Source organism: Trachypithecus francoisi, unplaced genomic scaffold, assembly GCF_009764315.1.
Source record: "Trachypithecus francoisi isolate TF-2019V2 unplaced genomic scaffold, Tfra_2.0 Contig01585, whole genome shotgun sequence".
NCBI lineage: Eukaryota > Metazoa > Chordata > Mammalia > Primates > Cercopithecidae > Trachypithecus > Trachypithecus francoisi.
In genome coordinates this window covers 9,861,403-9,876,986 of record NW_022681444.1, presented here as the reverse complement: position 1 = coordinate 9,876,986, position 15,584 = coordinate 9,861,403, and the positions used below count along the sequence as shown (strand labels likewise).

Below are 15,584 nucleotides of genomic sequence, written 5' to 3'. Positions count from 1 at the left end.
TCCTTCCCAAGTTTAACACCATTCTGACTTCTTTAAACAGTTAATATTCGCTGGGCACGGTGGCTCAAGCCTGTAATCCCAGCACTTTGGGAGGCCGAGACGGGCGGATCACCAGGTCAGGAGATTGGGACCATCCTGGCTAACACGGTGAAACCCCGTCTCTACTAAAAAATACAAAAAATTAGCTGGGCGAGGTGGCGGTCGCCTGTAGTCCTAGCTACTCGGGAGGCTGAGGCAGGAGAATGGCGTGAACCCGGGAGGCGGAGCTTGCAGTGAGCTGAGATCCGGCCACAGCACTCCAGCCTGGGCAGCAGAGCAAGACTCCGTCTCAAAAAAAAAAAAAAAAAAAACAGTTAATATTGCCTGTCCTTGAACTTCATATAAGTGGAATTATGCAGTGTCATTTTTTTGTATGAGCTTTTTTTCACTTAACATCATATGTGTTAGATTGATCCAGTTGTCCTTTTCTGTTGCAGTGTAGCCTTCCTTTGAATATGCCACACTTGATTCATCCACTTGGTTCATTCAACCTGTTGGGTTCTTTTGTATTAGAAGCCCTAGTAGGTGAGTGCAAAGGCTCACTTGATGATGTGGAATGAGAAATGTGGGCACATCAGTCCCTGTTTTGTCAGTGTGCACACTGCTCTGGGAGGGCCAGACGCCTGAGAGGCATTCCCCCGCCTGTCCTGCTCACTTCGTGTACCTTCCTCTGTTTACATCCTCAGTTACAAACAGCATTCTTTTCCAGTCCAAGGGAGTGTTTGCATATACGACTTGATTGTTTACCTTTGCTCAAGGTCTCATTTTGTTTGGTTAGCAAATATTTATTGTACCTACTATGTGTCAGGCATGTTTCTAGGCCCTAGGGATATAAACATGGGCAGGACAGACATTGTCCCATCTTTGTTAAGCTTTTCATTTCGGGGGCGGGAGGAGACCACAAAAGCACCCCTCGACAAATTAATAAATTAATGCCGTAATTTGTAGTTATGCTTAGTGCTAGGAAGGGACTACAGAGTGGGGGAAGATATGGGAATGGGGGATACTGCTTAAACAGGGTGATCAAAGAAGGCTTCCCCGAGGAGCCAACGTGAGGCAGAGGCTTGACAAATGAGGAGGAGAAAGGCCAGTGAAGAGCCGGCGGGATCCCAAGGGGTGACGGCTCTGGGGATCCTTTCTCCAGCTGCCACCACTTCCGTGATTTTCAGGCGTTCTTCACAGTTCACACTTGCTTCCAGGATAGGAGGAGCATAACCAGCCAGCCTCGACAAGTAGCTTGTGTGTGCTGCTTGCACGCACAGGGGCCATGTTTTTCAAAAAGAAGCTCACTACAGGGACAGCTGCTTTTAGTGATGCAAGCCAGAGTTTTTACTATTTGGCAGAATGCTTCTTAAGGGCTGTTATTCTATCTGTTGTTTCTCATGTGTTGATTTGGTGATTCTGCAAATCTCAACTTTCAGCTCTCTAAAGTCTAACGGGCCTTGTAACTTGTCATTTTCCCTGCGTGGATTGTCTACTGAGGCAAGATGTTTGGCGAGAAGTAAAAGACTTTCTAATGGTCCCATAAGACTGGAGCCAAAAAGTGTTTGTTGCTAACTCTCTCTTGACAAAAGTCAGTTCTTAGTCCATCTGTTCACCATTTGTTAATTTGCATTGGCTTGAAACCTGTTTACAGGTGACATGCTATTATGAGGACACTTAGAAACTATTTTAAGCATCAGGGCAATCAACAGACTCTGTTCTCATGCCAAAAAAAAAAAAAAGAGCAAGAGGTGTTCACAACTGCCATTATAAATTTATAATAAATCACTCAAAATAGTTTCAAAGAGAAAAGTGGTTACTATGTCCTAAGAATACAACATAGAAATGATTTCCTATACTTAGTAGCCTATTTCCTGTGAAAATTGACTGCTACCTTTTCACATCATTGAGCTTTTTGGGCTTACATTATCCTGGAATCCCATTATAGAACTACTGTCCGGTAGGCAGAATCTATATCTAAAAGACATCAGTTGCCCCCCCTACTCCCCTTTTTGTTTCTTTTTAGAGGCAGGTTCTCCTTGTGTTGCCCAGGCTGGAGTGCAGTGGCGTGATCACAGCTCATTGCAGCCTCAAACTCCTGAGCCTAAATGATCCTTTCACCTTGGCCTTCGAAAGTGCTGGGATTATAGATGTGAGCCGCTGCACCCCGCCTTATTGCACTTCCACTGCGCACCTACTATGTGTCACTCATTATGCTTGATGTTGGCTGGAAATACAACATGGCTGCCGCCCTAAAAAGTTTTGTTTTTCTTTTTTAGGCTAGGAAATAGAACAATAATAGTATATACATAATGTAGATTTTGAAAAAAAGTTATTAAGATTAGGATGGATATTGTTCTAGACTTTTTCTACGAATAAATCCTATATAGTTTTTAAAAGCTATAGTTTTTTAAAGCAATAAATAGGTTTTAAAAGCAAAAAAATCTCAAAAAAGGAGTATATTATAGTATTTTTCCATTTCATATCTCAACATTTTATTGACTATAGTTGTGAAATTTAAGAGAGCATAATTTGATCTATGGAATATTCAAATTTGCATATCAATACTCATCTTATGGTTGTATGCTATAGAAGACTCCTTTTTACAAAATTTTTATTATAAGCACAACGTAACTATAAACTAACTTTTTGTCATTAAGAAAATCCTTTCAACCCCCTTATAAAACACTGAAATCCTCCAAGATTGCTATGTTCATTAATTATCTATTGCTTCATAACAGATTGCTCTAAAACAGTGCTTTAACAGCCATGAGCATTATTTCTTACAGTTTCTATGGATTAGGAATCTAGGAGTGGCTCGTTTGGGTGGTTCTGACACAGAGCCTGTTGTAAGGCCGCAGTCACCTGAGGTTTGGCTGAGGTTAGGAGCTCCACTTGCAAGGTGGCTCACTCACATGGCAGGCAGGTTGGTACTGGCCATTGGCAGGAAATCTTGGTTCCTCTCCACCTAGCCCTCTCCACAGGCTGCTTGAATATCCTCATGACATGGCTTCTGGCTCCTCCAGAGCCAGCAATATAGGAGAATGAGAGCTAGGCAGCAGCCATCCTTTTTATGACCTAATCTCAGAAGACACATAGCGTCAGTTCTACCCCATTCTGTTCATTTGCAATGAGTCACGAAGTTTGACTGACATTCAAGGGGAGGGGATAAGGCTCTCCCTTTTGAAGAAAGACATGTCAAAGAATTTGTGGACATATTTTAAAACCATCACATTGCACACAGGAACAATGGCTGAGCCTGTAAACCCCATTCACTTATTTATTCAGTAAATATTTACTCAGGGCCTACAAATGCTCGGTTCTATACACTGGGCTGGGGATTCGGAGATGAATAAGATATAATCTTGGCTTTTGGGAAGCTCTGAGTAGAGACAGGAGCAAACAAGGAGCAGAGCATCGTAGCAACATGGACCAAGTTGACTGACATGACCTTCTTCCAGTGTCTGAGAAGGCCACGGGCAGAGTGGGGAGGGAGGTCCACTTGGGGAAGCCCAGCCGCCCTTCACCACATTTCTCTGCTACTGGCTGTGAAGGATGGAGGGTTGATTTCATTGAGAGTGCTAGATGCTTTCTTGCATAGGCTTACAGGATTCTAAGGAAAGGTTTTTTTTTTTTTAAACAATGGAGGAAAGCAGTGAAAGGCTCACATCTGGGTTCCTCACACACCTTTCTCTGCAACCCCGTACGTGTTAGTGCAGTGACGGGCAGGTTTCTGCGTGGCTTGTGTTAGCAGTTGGATGGCACTAAGGCTGCTACAGCAAAACCACTAGTTCTGCCCAGCTGTGCCAAGAGCACAGGCATGGCAAGAACAAAGGAGGTGTGTACGATGTGTTTGTTTTTAAAATCCAGGGCTCCAACAGTAGTAGTCTCTGAAGACTCAGATTCCTCCCTGAGCTCCCATAGAATGAGTGACTCATGGGATTAGTGATTTGTATCTTTCTCCCCTTCCAGAGAAGCTTGATAGAAGATCAAGATCTTGTTCACGATGAAATGTATTTTATCACGTGTTAGCGTTCAGAGGGCACCAATGAAGTGACCTCACTACTAGGATTTCCAAGTGCTCAAATTAAGTTTTTTGCACAAGGGGCACTATCGTTTTCATAAAGAGGCTGTGTCCACTGTTGCTGTGTAAACATTGTTGGGCTCTTGAGCCTCATAGGATTGAGATCAGCCTGGAGAGTGGCTATCTTATTTAATTGATCTATAAGTTATATATTGTGATATCTATGTATTTATTATTTGAGCGATGTAGCTATGTTTACCTATGTTCTGTCTTAGCAGCCTCGATTTTCTAATCCAGTGTTGTGTGCTTTTGTGTTAACATGGAATATTGCTTTTAATCAGTATGGCCAGGCTGAATGGCCTAGGACTTCTCTGAGTTTCAACAACTTGGCCTGATGAAATGTCGGTTTTCAGTGACGGCAGAGGTGACTGTGTTCTTATCCAGCAAACCTAGATCTTATTTAGGTTTGAGGGAAAACAAATAGCTTTTCAGAAAGCTTACTTTGAAAACTATTACTTCCATGCCCTGGAAGTTGTGGGGACAGGCAGTTTCTCTTGCATTATATTATCTTCCATGAGAAGATTCTGTCTGCTTGATTAAAGGCGCACTTGTTTCCTGGGCTTCATTCTGTGTGGTCCCTGGGGGTGAGCTATTCATGCTCCAAGCTAAGAACAACCCTTCTACTTGTTGATGGATCCCTCTCACCTACTCCTGGCCGTGTCTCCATTGGTCTCCTTTTTCCGTCCTACACCATCATTTTTTCCCTTTTCTCCTGATTATTCTCATTCGTAGGTAAAACATGCTTACCCTGAAAACCGTTCCCTGTAACAACACACGCCCATGACACCATTCTGCCTCCCAGCTCCCACCTCATGTCTCTCTTTATAGCAGAACTCCTCCAAAGAGTGGATTATACTTGTCTCCAGTTTCTCTCCCACCCCAGGCAACTACTGTTCTGATCTCTATACTTATACCTTAGCTTTGTCTCTTCTAGAACTTCCGTATTAGTGGAGTCATGCAGAACATAATATTTTCCTTCTGATTTCTTCTACTCAAAAACATGATGTTTTTGAGACTCCTTTATGTTGCATGTATCAGCGGTTGGTTCCATTTTATTACTGAATAGTATTTTTTGATGTTCTTTGGATCTTACTGGTGCCATTTCCTCAGCGTTTGCATCTGTTTCAGTATCTTGTAATACTTTCAAGAGAGCAGAGTCCTCACTTTCCGTTTCGATTCTTGGATGACTTGCCTCTCAGGTTTGAGTAACAACGCCACCACAAAAACAGCATGCAGTGACAAGTGTTGCTGGAAGGAAGTGCCACCCATTCAGGAGGTAACAGGGATAATGACACAGCACTCACACCTAGGGCTTCCAGTGTTTGAACAACAGATTGCCTTTGCTACATACGGCCACTGATTTGGCTCTGGGAATTTAACTGAAAGAGGCTCATTTTCTGCCACCGCCTTGCACGTTAATTCCCAAGAAGATCATTGACTTGAAATTACACATGGTGCTTATCCAGATGATTGGATCCTTTCCAAGATGTGTGGTAGATGCTGTTTCTGTTCCTGAAAGGCAGAGGCTCATGTTGTCTTTTGCTTGATGTACAACCAGTGGGAATCACAGAGAGCAAAGCAGCAACTTGAATCTGTCTTTGGCAATAGTGATGCATGAAGGGAGGGTGATTGTTGTCATTGCTGTTTAAACCGAGCAAGGCAAACACTTGCCAGGATGAAGCTCATGAAACAAGTCTCTTCTCATAGCTTCCTAACCATTACATCATTATCTCTTCTGTTACTCATTTTGAGACCTTTTTTAAGGGTTTTTTTTTTTTCTCTTTTTCCCCCGCCTTTGCCATACAGGTATGAAACTCCAGGTTTCTGCAGTTCGATTACAAAAACCTGGCTCTAGATGCCATTTGCATAGTGACTGTGAACATGTGTCCTTGCAGGGACTTGATTTTCTTCTTGATTACCTGGGCTTTGTTTTGTTCCTGGACTCTTAGTATTTTGTTGAGGGCAGAATTTGGTTATATGCTGATTAATTTATATTAAATTCTTCAACTTTGATGGGACAGGAACCTTGAACAAGAATATCTGGCATCTTTTTTTATTGGAGTTGAATTTAGTTTGCCTCTGAGCAAAGTAACAGTGAGTAAACCATGAATGTGATGCAAACTGGTCCATTGCCACAAGCCTTGGAAATGCAGAGCATTTCCTCAGTCTCCTTTTCCAGGGACACTGTACAAAGGGAACAGGTTATTACCCAGACTAGCTCACCCTGAGCTTGGGCTGGTGGGCAGAGGTGTCGCCTGGCTTAATGTCCCACAAAGGAAACAGAACTTTGCAGCTGTAAGTTTCCTGAGTTTTGAAAAAAGTCATCAAAACTTGGGTAGAAATTTGCTAAGTCATTCTTTCCCCCACTGGCAAGTATTAAGTAACAATATTCATTAAATACCACAGAGAGGCTATGTAATAAAGAAATAATCCTAGGCCTAGGTGGCTATAACTCTCTAGAAGAGTTGAAATTGAGAATATAATTAAAGATTAAAACATTGTTTGCATTCTAGAACATGGAGAAATCTTTTCTCTCCATTGCGGGACCATGTTAATAAGGAGGAGATCAGTTTCCAATAACCAACACTACCTAAGCTCATTTATTAATATCAGTCATGTTTAAGCTGTCTGACTCAGACAGCTGCTTTTGCCTTTTTCCTACAAGACTGGAGCTGTCTCCAGGAATGGAGAGGGATGCCACTCTTATCCCAGGCATTTATCCATATCGATTCCATGTCCCGAGTGTGAAGAGGAATGTTTTAGACAGCAAGGGTTACCTGTGTTAGGATGTTAGATGGAAAATTATTCGGTTGCCAAAAGAGAGGGATACAATGAATTTCAAGATTTAAGATCCCAATTTTGGTCAGTTTTTGTGCAAAAGTTAAAAGATGGGTTGGAACTAGCATACCTGCCAAAGTTTTATAACTGTGGCTCATGAAGGGTCAGGAGCACTATAGACATTACCAGACCACGTTGATACGGTGACAGAAAGAAACCCTTCGTGGTCAGATACCTGGCATTCAGAGTTCTTGAAGCCAGTTACACTCTCAGACTCACACAGGAACAGAGAAAGGCCTTGCCTGGTTGGATTGTAAACGTTTAACTGCCCAAGCACTGTTTCTTTCTCCTTCTGCTTTTTGTTCCGTTTGTCTTGAAGTAGACTGAGAAGGCATTTTGAGGCCAAGGGTATGGGATCATCTTCCTTATGTGTCCCATCTCCAGTGTTGCCTTGTCCTCATCGCTCTTTAGAGTTTCTCATCTGAGGCATCAGAGAAGTCACACCCAGTAATAGTTGCTGAAATGTCCTTTTTTATGTGTTTATTTTATGTACCCCTGTTATTGGCAGGTAGAAGAGGAAAGTGTCTCTCTGAGTCTGTGTTTGATGAGGGAAGGGAAAATGTGATTCAGTGACTGGGCAGAAAGAAACCTTCAGCTTCTTACTCCTATAAGGCTTCAGTTTTGTCTCTTCCAAGGCAGTTGCCACTTTCTGCCCTGTGTTGTGAGACTTTAACTCCTTGAAGACTGGCGCTGCCCGTGTCTCTTTTATGGCCTAGTCTTCACTGTGCACTATTGGTTGAATGAATGAGTCCTGAAGGCTTGTTCTTCTCTGTGCTGCTCACCTGGCTGATGAGGCTCAAAACATCTTTTCACAGCATGTTCTGGACGTGTGTTCCTACTGCCCGTGGCTCTTAGTGGATTGGAACGGTAAGCGTTGGGTATTTGAATGGCCAGGAACCAAGTGCCGTTTGGACAGACAGAAATGCCTATGGGTAGGGCTCGGTAGCTGCAGGTCTGTCCCCAGTGGCAGTGGCGACCCTTCCTGCTGAGTGAGGATGGATAGGGTTGAATCTAGAGGTTCTGGCAGCGAGCGGGGCCCCAGAGCCAGGCAGAGGCCTTGCAGTGCGCTGCTGCAGGGAGAGCAGGCCCCCGGGGCTTGTGAGCAGGGGCTGATATGTGGAAAGTGGTATATTAGGAAGATTAATCAAGTAGCAGGATGCAGATAAATAAGATAGTCCTTTGTAACTGTTTAAAAGATAATTGGTTCATGTTACTTATCTTTTATCCCCTCTCTTTGGGCAAGCGAAAAATCTCTGGGAGAAATAAACGAGGAATCCCTCATAAATATTAATGCAAAAATCTGTCTGTGGAGAATAAATATAGGGACATTTTGTTTTAAATGCTCTCTGTCGTTACGCTTCATTAGCATATATGTTGTAAAAGTTACTTTTCTCCCCTTGAGAGAACCGTACTCAGTTCAAGAAGCCACAGACTGACATCTGTAGCCTGTCAGGGATGGAACACTTTAGGTGGACAGGAGAACTGATTCGCTCCCCTGCTGCATCCCGGGGGGTTTCCTTGGTTTCCTCCTCTTTAGAAGCACTGGCCTGTGGCAGAAAGCTAGGAGGAAGTCCTGGAGGGGGAGGGGGAGAGGAGAGAGACAGAGTGAGAGAGAGAATTTGTGTGTGTGTGTGTGTGTGTGTGTTCACTCTGAAAGCATTTATGTACTTTCCACAGGCCAGGTATATGTTTGACCACGCTGGGAATCTAAAGGTGCAGAAAGTACTACTGCATTTAAACAGAAAATTAATGGGTTTCATTTGAAGCACATGAAGTTTGAGGTACCCTTAAATCTTGGGTGAAATGATTTGATGAACCAGATTCACTTTAAAATACTCCAATCCCCCCTTCCCAAAAGTGCTGAGCGGTGGGGGGCGGAAGGGGAGTGTGGACAAATAGTTGCTGATTGGTTGAAACTGCGTGATGAGAGCGTGATACTGTTCATAAGGATAGGGAGGGTAGAAGTCTCAGAGTGGATATGTTCTGCCAGTGATTGTGGAGGGAGACCAGAAGAGCAGGCAGAGGAGTTGGTGACAGAGCCCTGCCACCCCATCCCGCCTATCCCTGCCTCCCCCTGTCTAGCCTTGCACTAGCCAACCCTTCAGGCCCACCTGTCATGTGCCCCTTGCAGCCCTTACTATCTGGTTCTGATCCTGGCCTCACTCTCCATTCACCTGACCTATGTTTGTCTCAGACCCATTGCGACATAGACTAAAATTTAAAACCCAGTGTCTTCCATAGGTACTGACTCAAAGAGAAATTGCATAAAATAGAAAACTGTAATAAAGAACCTGGCCATTAAGCACTAAGTTGAATGTGGCAGCCTGCAGAAGCAGTTTAAAAATTATATTTCATTGCATCCTCTAATTGCATTTCTCCTTTACAAGGTGATTTTATCCAGGAAGACAGCTGTCTGGTGTGGTTATTACATCACTGGCCATTATTGGGCAAAGGAAGAAAAGAAATGGGTGGTTGTGTAGTACAGCTCATCACATAGAAGCTGGATCCTTTTTTTTTTTTAAATCTCTCTTTGCATAACAAAGAGCTTCGGGATTGTTAATATTTCACACCATGCCATCCGCAACTAATGCTGGTTGTAAGTGAAACTCTTTTGTTTCAGATCTTTCTGTTCTTTCTTGGAATGGAAAGTAATTTTAATGGTTTCTTTTTTTCTTTTTCTTTTTCTTTTTCTTTTTCTTTTTCTTTTTTTTTGAGACAGAGTCTCACTCACTCTGTCCCCCAGGCTGGGACGTAGTCAGTGGCGTGATCTTGGCTCACTGCAACCTCCACCTCTCGGGTTCAGACGGTTCTCCTGCATCAGCCTCTGGAGTTGCTGGGATTACAGGCATGCACCACCAAGCCAGGACAATTTTTTTGTTATTTTTAGTAGAGACGGGGTTTCACCATGTTGATCAGGCTGCTCTTGAACTCCTGACCTCAAGTGATCCGCTTGCCTCAGCCTCCTGAAGTGCTGGGATTACAGGCGAGAGCCACTGCGCCTGGCCAATTTTGATGGTTTCTTGATGCCTTTTTCTTTCTCTCTCTCTGCCATATAGATTTTGGCCCAGAAAGCAAGTCCCTGGTTAGGGTTATAAGTCATTAAGAAGCAGTAAGCCAGTTTCTCTGTTCACGTGTGTTGGAGATTGCGCCAGCTCTCACAGGCACGGTGACCTCAGTAACATGAGAATAGGCATGCATGGGAAGTGGCTTTGTCTCCTAGCTTGAGTCTTTTAGGGCAGAATGGATTTTATTCTGGTTGTACCAGTCACTCTGAGAGTACTCATTTAAAATAGATACACAAGAATTGTTAATAATAACATGAAAAACCTGTTTTCAGTGCAGATTATACTTATTTCTAGCTTGCTGAGACATTAAATATCTCTCTAATTTTGGTTAGTGTGGAAAGAACTGGACACTCTTTGTGTTTGGAGGCAGTGGTGAGGGGGATGGGTACCAAGCGTGTTTCTAAACCTCAATTAATCTCTGAGCTCAGGGCCTGCTGGCCCTTAGGAGAAGTGGTCAGGGCCAGGCCTCACTGTAGGGACATCTGACAGCTGAGTAGTAGTAGTAGACTATAATGGGCTGCCAATTAAAGGGACCAGCCAGCTGATGCGGGGACCAGCCAGCTGATGCGGGGCCACAGCTTTGCTCTGGAGGTAAGGGAGTTTTGGAACAGGGACTCCCAGCCCTAGCTACACATTAGAATCTTACGGGGAATTGTTTCGGGGAAGAGGCCCACGTCATCCATATTTTTAAGCAGCTCCCAGGATGATTCTCACATGCAGCTGAGACTCAGAATCACTGCTCCAGAAGGGGTGCAAGGAATGCTCCAGAGATGGAGGTCTCTGGGCCAAGAGTTGTCAGAGCATCTATACCACAAGGGAAACGAGCATTGTAGGGGGAATGTTGGCAGAGCTGACTTGTTCAAGGCCACAGATGGGAACCTACTGGAACTTGGAACTTAGAAGAAGGTGGATCCTAACTTTGTTGCTTCCTCGTCAGCTCTGGGAATGTATCTGGTATCATCAATACCAATTGTTTTCCTGACCTGTTTTAGCTTATGATGCTCAGATCCACAGAAAAAGATAGGCTGGTGACTTTTTGCTTTTTTTCTTTTGAATATATTATTTCATATTATAATAGTGGTTTGATCCTTCTAGTTAAATTGGTATCTGTGACTAAGCATATTGCATTGTCATTTATATAAATCAGAAGTATACAGTTTATTGTGATCTGATGTATATTCTTTTTTCCTTTATAGCTGTATTTTTTCAGCTTTATTTGAGGCTACAAAAATATAATCAATTATACCTGTTTAAAATGTACAAATTGTGACACATGTATATACCTCTGAAACTATCACCTTACTCAACGTAATCAAGACAATGAACATATTTCTTACCCTGAAAATTTCCTCATGCCCTTTTATCATTCCTTTCACCCTCACCCCAGGCAACCAGTGATCTGCTTTTTGTCACTATAGATTAGTTTGCGTTTTCTAGAAGTCATATTAGAGGAACTATACAGCATGTACTTTTTTTTTCTTTTTTTTTCTTTGAGGCAGGATCTTGCTTTGTCGCCCAGACTGGAGTGCAGTGGTGTGATCATAGCTCACTGCAGCTGCAAACTCCTGGGCTCAAGTGATCCTCCTGCCTCGGCTTCCCAAGTAGCTGAGGCTACAGGTGTGTGTCACCACACCTGACTAATTTTTAAGTTTTTTGTAGAGACGGCCTAGCATATACTGTTTTTTGTTTGTTTGTTTGTTTGTTTATCTGCTTTGGCTAGGTGTGGTAGCTCACGCCTATAATCTAAGCACTTTGGGAGGCAGAGGCAGAAGGATCACTTGAGCCCAGGAGTTCAAGACAACATCGTGAGACCCTATCTCTAAAAAAAAATTTTTTTTTTTTAATCTGACTTTTCTACTCAGCATAGTCATTTTGAGATTCATCCATATTGTTGCGTGTATCGGTAGATGATTTCTTATTATTGCTGTATAGTATTCCACCGCTTGGATATACTGCAGTTTGTTTATCCATTTATCTGTTGATGGACAACTGGGTTGCTCTGGCTATTAATAAAGCCAGTGTGAACATTCATGTCCTCGTCTTTTTGTGGACATGTGCTTTCTTTTCTCTTGGGTAAATATTGAGGAGAACAATAGCTAGGTCATACAGTAGGTGTGTGTTTAACTTCTTTAAAGATACTGCCAAGTTGTTTTTCAAAAGGTTGTGTCATTTTTGCCTTCCCACCAGCAGGGTATGAGAGTTCCAGTTGCTGTGCTTCCACCAACACTTGACATTGTCCGTCTTTTTAATGTTTAGACATTCTAACAGGTATGCAGTGGTATCTCACTGTGGTTTCACATGCATATCCGTAGTGAGTAATGGTGGTGAGCATGTTCTCATGTGCTTATTTGCCATCCGTATATCTTTGGTGAAGTGCAGAAAAAGGCTAAGGCTTTTTTTCCATGAAAGGAAATTCTGAAAACCTGTATTTCTCAAAAGTGATTTTACTTTTGATCAAAAGTGATTTTACTTTTGAGAAATACAGGTTTTCAGAATTTCCTTTAATGGCTTTGAAAATGCCTTAATGTAGAGCCTCTCTTAGATCAGTTTTGTATTGATTGATTGGTGAGTGTCCTTTGGATAGCCACTGTCTGTTCATCATTCCACCAGTTGCTGTGGGGAATTCAGAGAAAACAGCAGTTGTGGGCTGGAACACCAAGGAGTCCAAACACTCCAAGTTTTGCTTGAGTGTTTCATAGTGTTTCTTAACCTTGTCACCTCCTTTCCTGTACAGATGTGATAGCTGTGGGACTGGAGTTGGTGCTTTTGACAGGCTTTTAATTAGTTTGTCCTGATTTTTTATTTTCTTTTGGTAGAAAAACTTATCTTTGAAGCACTGAAGTCTAGATTCTTGCTCTTCTTTATCTGTAATTGTTATTTTATTTGCACTATGCTTTTTATTCATTTTTGCAATTCAGTAAATAAAATCTAATGTCTACAGTGTTTGGTGCTGGTATTCAGTGATGAATAACCTTCCCTTAAGGAGCTTGCAGTGTACCTTGGAGACCAGCAAAGAGGCCTTTTGGATCCAGAAGAAGGCCCTTCTTCTGGGGTCAATGCCAAGGTGATCCCCATTTTCCCATTCATCTTTGTCCCTTAGAAACCTTGTCTTTAACCCTTCAGTAACCACACCAAGAGACTTTACCAGACTTGGGTCTCACATGAAACTTACAAAAGACTCTGGTCTCTGACATTGATGGACACATCATGATAGGACAGGACCAGCTCTGGGAATTTTTTAGTGGACCCAGCCCATAGATAGACTTCATTATGGATTGTTGAGCTGAAACTTCTTGTCATCCTCCAACTGTCTCTTACCCTGCTGTTTTGGGGCTCCGGCAAAGATATTCCCCAGGTCTATCTTTTAAAGGAATGGAACTCTTTCTTTGCAGCTTCCCCAGGTCCCCACACAGGGAGTTCGATTTGCTGGGTACTTAATGTCCCCAGAGAAGAAACCTTGGGGCATCACAGTGTTCCAAAGGTTTCCTTAGAAGTCTCTCACAGTCTCAAATTTTTGTTTCATATTTTATCAGCTCCTTAAGCTAGCATGAATCCCAGGGACAATTGCTCTAGAAAGCTGTCCTTTTCCTATTTGACAGGTAACAAAATAGATTTAGTTTTTTGTTTTTTTTTTTTTTTTTTTGGTGGACTTGGGCACTGTGGAAAAAATAAAACAATTGAAATTAAGTAAATACATTAAGTAAATCAAAGCCTTCAATTTCCTTTTCCCTCCTTCTTCTTGTCAGTTAACATGGATGTGCCTCCCAAGTATGGCTTGACCAGGACCTGACTTTACACATCAAATGTGGGGCTAGGATTGATTTGTACAGATCTCCCCCCACCATTTTTTTTCCTTATTAATACTTCTTACACTTTTTAATTTTAAACAAAGGAGCACTTAGAATGTAAAGGTCTCCTATGACCAATTAATTCAGTGCAGTTTATTGAGTAGGCATTTAGTTTATTGAGTAGGCATCGCCCTCACCCCTAAGGAACCTCTGATATCGTTGAGCAGTATTTAGAGCGTCGTGAAAACCCAGACCTGGAAGAGCCACAAGGCATCGCCTTTCTACCCTCATTTCACGGTGAAGGAAATAAGGATGCAGATAAGTGAAGCGTTTTTCTTCAACGAGTTCTGAGACTTTTTAGTAACAGATCCAGGCCTGGAACCTCTTAGTTTCCCGGCTCCTGTGACGCTCCCACTGATAATCTACCGCTGTCTTCCCTTCTTGGAGGAGAGGGAGGGGCCAATGCAGGAGGAAGGAAAAAAAAAAGCAAGATATAAAAACTGTGTCTTTTTTTTTTTTTTAAGAGGATGCTTTTGAGTGGTATTATGGAATCACTACCCCGTTTTGCTGTTCGTAGCTCTCCCCAAGTGCGCTGCTTCCCTTTTTGTTTCTGAGACTTGCGTGTGAACCTTGCCCATTCCTTCTGGTTCTTTGTAAATGGAGGGGATGGTTTCAGCACTTGTGTGCGAAGAATTAGAGCTTTCTGCTTCCGTGCTCCTGTGGCCCTGGAACTCTGCCCTGTTAGCAGTGCTTTTTGGCAGAGCAGCAAGACTTTATCAGCCAGTGGGAACAGATATTTCTGTTCTACAAATGAGCCCAGATTTATAGACTCAGAGTTCAAAGAAATTAGATGAGAGATCACCAACCAAAGCATTCTACAGTGAGGGAAGGAACACCATCGGACTGGTTAATAATGAAAGCCACCACACAGAGCACTCATGTAGTTTGAACGCTGTCCTTTGAGAGGTACCGTTACTCTCCTCAGCTTTACAGAGGCCAACGCCGAAGCTCCCACGTTGTCTGGAGCCTCCCAGCTGGGAAGTGCTGGGACTGGGATTCAAACCTGGCTACAGAGAACCCAGCATCTGCACGTCTCAGCTGTAGTACAAGGCAGAGGATTAGGTTCTCAGGAAGCCAAGGTTGAGTTGGAGTTGGGCTGCAGTATCTTTATTTGGGATCACGCCCTGTGAAAGAAAGTGGGAGGAAGCAGGACTTCTGGGGGAGATGGCAGCCTGCGGTGCAGGGCTGGCAATGCCTCGGTCCACTTAGGGGATCTCTGCAGCCGGGTTACCTGCCTTGTCCTGTGTCGGCTGAAAGATTGGGCCTTTGTACCCCTGCCTCACTCAGTCACCATAGGCAGGTGGCTCCAGGAAAGCTGTGACCTCAGTGAGATCGCTGTCTGCAGCACAGGCTGATCGTGAACGTGCCGATAGCTGGAGGCTGTATGCCGATTGCTGTCCCCTAGCCAGGCTGCAGGTTCTTCCTGGAAGAGGATCTGCCATTGCATCTCCTTGTCTACCCTGATCTTTATCAGCTGTGATACTATTACTAGATGGCTAAGCTCCAGCATGCTGGAAGTTAATTCTTTATTCTCCTGAAGTGGCAGATTTGTACAACCTTTCAACATGATCAGATAAGGGCTTACAGAGGAGAAAAACTTGACTTTTAATTTTGATTTCATTGTTTACAATGAATGCCAACTATTAAACTACAGTTGACCCTTAAACAACACAGCGTTAGGGGTACCCACCCCCCACCATAGTAAAAAATGAGCATGACTTTTGACTC

General features: G+C 43.1%; 1 protein-coding gene across 5 annotated transcripts in view; it reads left to right on the top strand.

The window, feature by feature from the left end:
- The window catches only part of MED27 (mediator complex subunit 27), a 216,232-nt gene that overhangs the window by 66,968 nt on the left and 133,680 nt on the right, over nt 1-15,584 (top strand). The gene's annotated exons all lie outside the window — the stretch shown is intronic.